Here is a 10,062-nt window from a genome sequence, read left to right on the forward strand (position 1 = left end):
ATATTTGTAATATTTAAATTGAATTTTAAAATCAAACAAATCAGATAGTAAATTCTTATTATATTTTCTTTTTTGCCAATGTTTTAAACTCACTACAACTTTCGATTCCAGTTAAAAGTTTAATATATAGTGTCATAAAGAAATCTAAATAAAATGAGGCGATTCCAAAATAAAATTTTAACCTTTTCAATTTTTGCAGATTTAATGTTCGCTTTATGGCTGCCAATCGTTAGGTGAGGACCTCATTAAATGTATTGCCAAATTTGATAAGTTATCATGTAATAAAAACAAATTTTGAGATAGAATCATGTTCTTAAGTCTAATTCTAGAAAACAGCATAAAAATATTGTGGCAATTGAATTATGGTTTTTTGTAATATATAAATACCATGTTTTCATTCATAAAACCGATTATTTTTATTGGTTGCCATCTTTTAAAGGAAATATTATAGAAATTTTAAATCAATTATTGTTACAATGTTAAACAATTGTTACAATGCTGTTGCAATGTTAAATGTTGTTGCAATGTTAAAATGTTGAAATTTTGTGTATCTTCTTAAAAATTATAAATAAATAATATAAATATTATATAATACCAAAGAAGAGCCAAAATGTGCTTTTAAAAATGTAAGCGAAATGTAAAAAAATAAACTTTTAATGGTTTTTAAAAACCGTTTGGTAGAATGTAATTTTTCGGAGTATCTAAGGAATTTTAAAATATTTGAAGCAACTGATATTCTCATTTTCCTAAAAGTGTGTTACAAACTATACCAGAATTTTGTACAATAGAATATTTTATAATAATATTATTTTGCATAAAAAGTATTGCATGCATTTTTAAAAAAAAAAATATGAGTATATTTAAGAACGCATTGACGTTCCTTTGAGGTATAATATTACATGCATACTCGTATGATGTTTACCACATATCAATTGTTGATTTGATATGTGGTAATTTTATAACCCTTGTCATGATATAAATATTTCACATTATGCTTACACAGGGATCATTTTAGTGAAGGTTTCATAACAGTTGATAAACTAGCTCATGTTTTAATAATAAAATAAAAATTACAGGAATATTTACAATCTGCACAATGTGAAATATATCAGCTTGTTATTAATAAAACCGGATCTCTAATATCACCCTTTTCAAAGCGGCTATTTAGCAGACGATCTGATACCCGGCGATTTAATGATGCTGATATTTAATCTTTATCAGCTGCCCACGCCTAGTTGCAAACGATACTTTTCATCGCCAGTAAACAACATTCATATTGGTATAGGATAATATTCAAAACTGAGTGATTTACAAACTCAGCACGTGACCAGAAGCTGATGTCCACACTTATCTTGTTATTTTAAAATCCTTGCATAAATGGTTTATAAAACGTGGCCATCATTCAGTATTAAAGTAATCAAACAACAGCGAAAAATAAATTCTCTATTCTTCTGTTTATATTTCCACTAAAATGTTTTGTCACTAACCTTGCGAAAAAATAAATCCGAAAAAGAAAGGAAAATAAAAATAAAAACACAGATGATGATTATTTGAGAGACTCGTTCTTTGTTCTTGTTCTTTCAGAAATTTAGGAAGAATTTATAAAGCAATTTTTTTTATAGCACGATAAAGATTAAAAAATTTTTATTTCCATATGTTTATAAGAAATTAATTAATTTAAAAAATGTGTTTTATTAATGTCAAATGATATTAAGATGTGATACGTTAAGGACGTGATGTTATACTTTCCAAATTCTGTTTAAAATATATATACGAATTCAAATACTTTGCAATAAAATAGAAATTACCTTAGATTTAAAAAAATGGTTTTAAAACTGTTTCTCAAAATTCTTTGATTCATAAAAAAATAAATGAAAACTTTACATTAGTTCATAGAAGTTCAGCATTTTATTGAAAACAAACGCTATTATTTACAAAATTTTTATTATTAAATAATTTTGATTTAAAAAATTTGTAAAACGCTTCTGAAGTGTAAATATTTAATGAAATTATACATTACTGAACATTTGTTATCTATACTTATAATAAAGCTCAATGTGTGTGTGTGTGTGTGTGTGTGTGTGTGTTGGCGCTCTACAGGCCAGGTCATTTGACATACAGCTATCAAATTTGGTACATGTATACCTTAGAGGTCGGGAATGTGCACCTGGGGTCCCTTTTTTTGAAATTTTAATTAGAATTTTAATTAATAATTAAAAACTAACTTTCCCGCCAAAAAAATCTTCCATTTCCCCCACCGCCAACTTTTCCGCCAAAATAATCTTCCATTTTCCCCAACGTCAAATGATTTAGGCTTTAGTTCTTTTTTTCTCCCAACAGTAATGAGGCTAGGGTTAAGATTTTTCGGCGGATTATTTCAAACGATTCTGTTAATTTTCTTAATGTTTTATGCATTTAAAATTAAACATTGTTAATTAATCCATGTTTCAGATTCATTCTGAAGTACTTTTGAATTAAAATAACACAGAATAAAGGAAATTTAAAATGTATAATCTGCATAGCGTTACCCCAACTGGCGTAGAAAAATTTACGCATTTGCGTTAACGTAACTGGCGAAGAAAATCCACGCATGCGCATTGTTCTGATTGTTGGCATGGCAACCAACGGACGATTTAAATTATTTTTAGGTTAGTTGCATGCTTTTGTAAGTAAAATGTATTTATGTTAGTTATTTTTTTGTATATGCTTATAGTTTTAAGTACATCGTTTTTTAAGTAGTTTTTTTAAAAACCTGTTTTCGACCGATTATTTTAAACGATTCATTTTATTTTCTTAGTGTTTGATGCATTTAAAATGAAACATTGTTAATGAATCGATCTGTTCATGATGAATCTGAGAAATTTTTGTTGACAAATTCTTGAGATATTACATAAATTAAGAAAGATATTCTTTAGTGACCATAAAGTTTAAACGCTCAGTGACTCTATTATAAGTAATCATATTATTAAAAAAAATGCTTTGTTTCAGTAAAAAATATTATTATATTAATTGCAGATTAATCATTTACACTTTAATTTAAAGCATAATTTCTACGAGGGGTAACAGAAAATGAGAGAGATACATATCACGCTATAACTGAAGGCCTTTATAATATTATGAGTGAATTATATGACTATCAAAATTTGAAGTTTTAAAATATTTTGCTAAAGAATCTATTAAAGTTGGAATTGCGTAAAATATTTAATGGTACGACCGGAGTTTTATCCCCTGCTTGGCGAAATTTTTAAAAATCGCAAACAACGGCCTTGCGAAATGTTCAAAAGCAAAGAAGCAGATGTTCAATTATAGTGCATAATAAAGATTGCCAGCTTTGGTGCTTTATCGCAACTTGGCGAAGAAGGGGGTTAAACTCCGGTTCAACCTATTTAATTATTAAAATTTAAACGAACATTAAGATTGGCGAACCGGCTGGTCGCCAAAGGCGGCTAGTGAACAATAAAGCATACATGGCAATTTTCATCACCATCTTTTAATCGCATATATTTTTTTACCAGGTTTTACCAGCATTGTATTATTATTATTATGTATGCTTCTTTGAAAGCAGATGCATTTTTAAAAGGTTGACCTGCTTTTACCAGTACTGCATTATTATTACGTATGCTTTTTTGACAGCAGATGCGTTTTTAAAAGGTTGATTAGAACTATGACATCATAATTGTTATTTCATCACAAAATCGGTCGAGCTCCAAAACTTTGTTTGCAAGCTAGAAAAATAGAAAATGAAAGTTTAAAAAAATTATCATTATATATAGAGAGAGAGGGATAGAGACCGATAAAGAAGTCTCGTGATTGTTTCAAACCGGTTTAAACTGGCTAATGACTTAAATTAATTAAGACAAATAATGACTTAAAAAATAATAATATTCTAACATGATAACTTGAAATTTGCGATCGTAGATTTCATTTTAATTTTTTGAATTTATTTTTTTAAATCTTTTTTCACAATATTTTTGAAAATGAATGATGGTGAGAGGGAGGAAAGTGATCACCAATTAGGATGTAATTAGAGATCATGAAATTTCATGTGAAGTATGAATAAGAGAAATCAGTATAATTGTTGTGACTGGGAGAATTTACCAGCATTTTTTTATCATAGAGAAATGAATTTTCATTTAAATATAAAGGGTTATAGATGCAACTGACCATTAATAATATATTAAGATGGAATGTCTTTTTAAATGAAGTAAAAACTGCGAAATCGGACCCCTTTTTTGGGCTGGAGGAATTGATTATTCTTTTTTCTGATTATTTTAAAAGAGCAATTAATAATGCATAGTATGCATCAGTTGGTGCATAATAAAAGGGATATAAACTGAACATTTTACTGATCATTTGTTATTACATACATTTGTTACGTCATCTGCTCATAATCTATCCATAAAAAATTCAAGGTAATGTAACATTTTATCCGAATAATTGGAACATTATTCTGCTAATACTAAAGATTAAAAAAATAGGGAAAAAATGTACTTAATATTGCCTCAACTTTAGTGATTAAACTGGCGAAAATAATTGTTGTAAAATGTATTCGAAATTTTTAAAAATATTTATTAATATTAGAGAAATAATTGTATCAAAATTTTTATGACTGAAAAGCGTATTATTATTATTATTTTGTTTTAAAATAATGTAAAACGGTTAAAGTTCTTATAAAAAAGTTCAAAATCTTACTTAGTTTTAAATTGAAAATCTAATTATTATTTTGTCCTACTTTCTCTTAGCGTCTTTTCTTAAGCGTCAATTGCTCAAGAAGTAATTTTGATTCAAAGTCTGACTGTCTATCTTGTAGAGTATTTTAAATGACTTTTACATCATACATGTCAGTTTACGATTCAACCATAAATATATTATCATGTTAGATGGAACCTTTATTTTGTGTTCCGCGCATGCGCTTGATGAAATGATTCCAATATCTTACTGGCATAAGCGATATTGTCACGCGAAGGTAAAAGCAAGAATTTGTGCAATAAATATATTTTAATAGCTCACTGGGGAGCAGATAAAAATAAATAACAGATTTTTTTTTTTTACAATTTTATTCGCATTCTTTTACTGGCAACGATATTTATCGTTTGCTTCTCAATTCTCATGTTATGTGTTTGGCACAGATACATAATTTTTTATTACTTTTTTATAAGATGCGTGTTTGAACAAAGGAAAGAAAAAAACTACTCACGAGGCAAGGAAATTGTAATTTTTTTTCTTAATATAATGTGCAAAAAATGGGAAATAGATGTCTTTTGTTTACAGCCTTAAAACATGAATTATTCTGTATAGAAGTGACATAAAACATAAAAATAAAAAATAGCAAGAAATATCGATCGGCTTAGTAAATATATTCATAGCTGTTTGAAAATGCAGACACGAGATATGTGATGAGAGTGCTTAAGACATACAAACTACAAAATAAATTATTGAAGAAAAATACGAGAAGTGTATCTTCTGTTTAGAGCATTTATTTTCAAATTAAAATTTAAAAAAAGATAAATTCGGTGCCAAAAATGGTGCCAATTTTTATCTGTTTTTGTTCACTGCATTTGGAGATACTTTCTATATTCGAGTTATTTTCTTTTCTTATTATTTCTGTAATTCATTATATTCTTACTCAAACGTTAAAAGTACATTTAATCATTATTCTATCTTAACACTTCTTTAAACAAAAACGTTATGACTCTCATATTTCGTACATTATTTTTTCAGAAAATTTAGAAAATTGACATATTAAAAATTTATTTAATCTTAATTTTTGGCACTTTCAATCGATTTTTGTATAAATGCAAACAATTTATCTGAAAGAGAAATTGATATATTTTAAATAAAAATTTTGCTTTTACTTTTCTTTTTGAAGTTGGAAGTTTACTTTAATTTTAATTCAATCTAATTAGTACTCAATTTTTGGTGTTGTATCAGAGCTGTTTTAGAGCGGAATTTGTGATTTTGATTCGTAATTCTAACAACATCTAGGCCAACAATTCTATTTTAAAACTTTCCAACCATATTAATGTTATACATTGTTAGAGAAGAGAAAATCATATGATAAAAATTTCTCTTTTCAACATCTCCTCTCAGAAAAAAAAGCATATCAATAAGAATATTTAAACCCATAATTTTACTAAAATTATGAAATTTTAAATTTAAATTTTAAAATGATGATTCTAAAGCCAAAAATGCTAAGAATTTTTTTAAAAATATGTGTATTGATTGCTTTTTAAGAAATGGTGCTTTAAAGACACATTTCTGAAGTTCAGGCCCTGACTCTTTCTTATGCATCTTCAAACCATAAAAAAAAGAAATTTTTAAAAGGCGAATGCAGTTTCAGGTGTCTTCCTCATTATCTGAAAGTGACTCAAATCACACACCAATAAATCCATCATTTGGAATTATTAACTATGCCATAATCAAGCTACATTAAACTTTTATCGATTGTTTCTCACAGCAATAGGACGCCAATTTTTGAATTTATTTAATACAAACTACTTTTAGTCACTAGTTGTTTCATCAGAAATATTAATTAGAATTATTAGTTATGTTTATTTTTATTTCTTCCAACAAAACAAGGAGTTTGATTCGTGAAATCGAGTTACACTGAGATTTATGTGCTAGGACAAACTATTTCAAATTGCACTTTTAATTCTGAAGTAATGTAATTTCATTTCCTGTTTCCTTATCTAAACTATGTTTACAAATAATTGCAGGAATCATTCTTCTTTAGCATTCAACAATGGAAAAGAAGTCACGTAATTGAATATATGACGGAACAATAAAAATGATTTGTATTTTATTGCATCAATAAAATAATATTAATAGAATACTTATTGTTAAAAGAATGCCAAAATTGAAGAACAGTTGATACGAGCATTAAATTAATTTTATCTAGAAGACTAAGCTTCGCAGGGCAGATTTTTTTTTTTTTTAAATCGTGTTTTTTTTGGCGAAAAAATATTGATACGAATCACATACTGGTTACATATGAATATTTTTCAATCCTACCTATTTATAAACTGGTCATTTAATTAAAAAAATATCACGAATGCACTTAGTTTAACCTGTTATTCGAAACAATCTGCTATATTACAGCATGCATTTTACAATCTATCTCTCATTACTTATGAGGCTGCGATGATAAGGTCTCGGCTTGTGAGCCGTAGGGTTTCAGGTTCGGGACCCGATTCCACCGAAGAAACCGTCGTGTAAGGGGGTCTGTTGAAAGTTAAATCCGTCATGAGAAACGTTCTCCCGCTGGTGTGGTGTGGTGTGGAAAGGGGGGTGCCAGTTCAGGTGTCGTCCTCGTCATCTGACCGTGGTTCAAAATGACGAGGTCCGTCCCAAAATAGCCCTAGTGTTGCTTTACAGCGGGACGTTAATATAACTAAACTAAGCTCTCATTACTTATATTTTTGAACTGACACTCAGTTTTACAATGGTGAAATCATGTCCGAGATGGCACTATATGACATTGTCAGCATGACAGCAGATAGAATAAAGCTATAATAGTTAGTTATAGAAAAATCTTTTGTCTGTGTAAAATCGAGTTTTCTCAGGAAAGACACCTATATGGATAAACTTCAAGAGCAAAACCTTTTTTAAATAAAAAACTTTATCTAAACCGTTAAAGCCGATTCTGAGATACACGAAATATATATATATATATATATATATATATATATATATATATATATATATATATATATATATATATATATATATATATATATATATATATATATATATATATATATATATATATATATATATATATACAAAAACTGTTCGTTTAAAGATGTCTTAGATCTTAATTTAAAAAATATTTTTTCAATTTTTAAAATAGTGCAAAAATTAAATTTGGGCAATATTTTCCGGAGCAATAGTTGAAAAATGATATATTTTCATTTAATTTTCTTTTATTGAATTCAAATTGCAATTCACATTTAGAACATGATGTTAAAATTTCTATTTTATTTTTCTAAAGTATATCTATGCTGAATTTAGTAGCTATAAATTTAATGTTTAGCCCTTTAGAGAGTCAACAAATGCACCAAAACACTTCCTTTAATTATAGATTTAATATGCATAGAACCCCTATTAAAAATCAATTTTTTCCCCGCCCGCTTTCTTTCATTTCTCGTCTGTCATCAATTAATATCTTTTAAATACACTTGTTTTCAATAGCATGCTAAACGGGCTTCGATATCCATTTTTTCCCCGCCCGCTTGCTTTCATGTATCGTCTGTCATCAACTGATATCTTTTAAATACACTTGCTTTCAATAGCATGCTAAACGGGCTTCGATATCCACACTGCAAGTCCACAACTGCGGGATGTGTCATTTCCTCTCATAAATTAAATATGACAATTACGTGTATGAGCAACCCAGCCACCTAATGTCATTTTCAATTATATAATGGAACAATTCATTCATTGTCTTTACAGAGCGGCGTGGGATTTATTAATAATAAAATAACTATAATCCGCAATAAACGCGAACTGTAATTTCTTTATTTGCGATTCTAAATGTCCACGTAATGAAGAAATAAATCAACGGATGCAGTCACAGTTAGAAGCCTTGAATTGGCCATTCGGATGCATTTATTAGAAACAAACGCAGCTAATGGTTAAAAATATTTTTTTTCTCATTGATAATGCATAGCCATTTTTTAAAAATTCGGAAATTCATTGAAAGGAGGTAAGAAATTTATTAATGGAATCGAAGTAAGTTTAATTATGTAATGATCAAAAGGATTTTTAATTATACGAATCGGGAAATGATGTAGTTCTGAAATTCGTAATAATTTCGCACAAAATTAAATTTTTTTATGCAGGAGAATACTTAAAGGCTGACATACAATATGCAATTTGTATAAATTGTCATATATGATGAAAAACTGATTAAAATACTCTACTAGTTGGAAGTGGACTTAGAAATTCTAAATCTTTCAGATAATTATATCTTGAATATTAATTGTTTAGTAAGTATTTTAAAATTTTAATAAAAATCGTTAAAAATACTAATATTTTTCACCGATAACTTATCAGAATATTATTCCACGATAAGCTTTTTTATAACATTTTAAAATTAATTAATCAAAATTTTATTGATATCATTTTTTTCGATTTCAATATTTTAAGATTATATTTTACTGTCATATTTTTTTAGGTACTGGACTTTTGCTAATGAGCGCTGTAACAATATTTAATGCATTTTATCTCTGCTCTACGACTAAAATTTAAAAATGGAACAAACAACTACGAATAATCTCTACTCTACGACTAAAATTTAAAAATGGAACAAACAACTACGAATAATCTCTACTCTACGACTAATATTTAAAAATGGAACAAACAACTACGAATAATCTCTACTCTACGACTAATATTTAAAAATGGAACAAACAACTAGGAATAACGAATAAACGAATCAAGCTTAAAATAATATCTTGCTATGATGATTCGGACAATATGTTCCAATCCTATTTAAGTTATTTTTCCCTTATCGATGTATTATTAAATTTAAAAATTAAATGAAGGGAACTAAAAAGTTGATGATTAGACTGAGAATAAGTTTAATTATTTGATTCTAAAAGTGGTTTGCGAATATACGGGATGGTAATGCGATAACTCTAAAAATCATAATAATGAAAACAAAAGATTACTTTTTTTTTTATTGTTTTAGATATCGTAAAAACACATACATTTTTTAAATTCTTAATAATTGTAGCTATTTTAAAATTGAAAATAATCTATTCATTCGAAAGATAGACGAAGATTAAAGAGAAAAAACCCTTTACAGCAATTTATTTATCTTTAATTTAACTACTTATCATTTATTATTTAAAACAGAGTTTCTTTCAGGATCCAATTTAATTCAATTGTTTTAAAATAGGACAAGCTGTTTTCTATGTTAAAAGCTACACTGAATTCCAGCAATTTCCCGCAATAAATTTGTAAAATCAATTAGATATTAAGAAATGAATAAAAATTCAAATGTTTTTGTATTATAGTTAAAACATCGGAAACCTTCATTTCGTAATTTCGAATAAATTG

The sequence above is a fragment of the Argiope bruennichi genome, chromosome 11 (genome assembly GCF_947563725.1).
Source record: "Argiope bruennichi chromosome 11, qqArgBrue1.1, whole genome shotgun sequence".
NCBI lineage: Eukaryota > Metazoa > Arthropoda > Arachnida > Araneae > Araneidae > Argiope > Argiope bruennichi.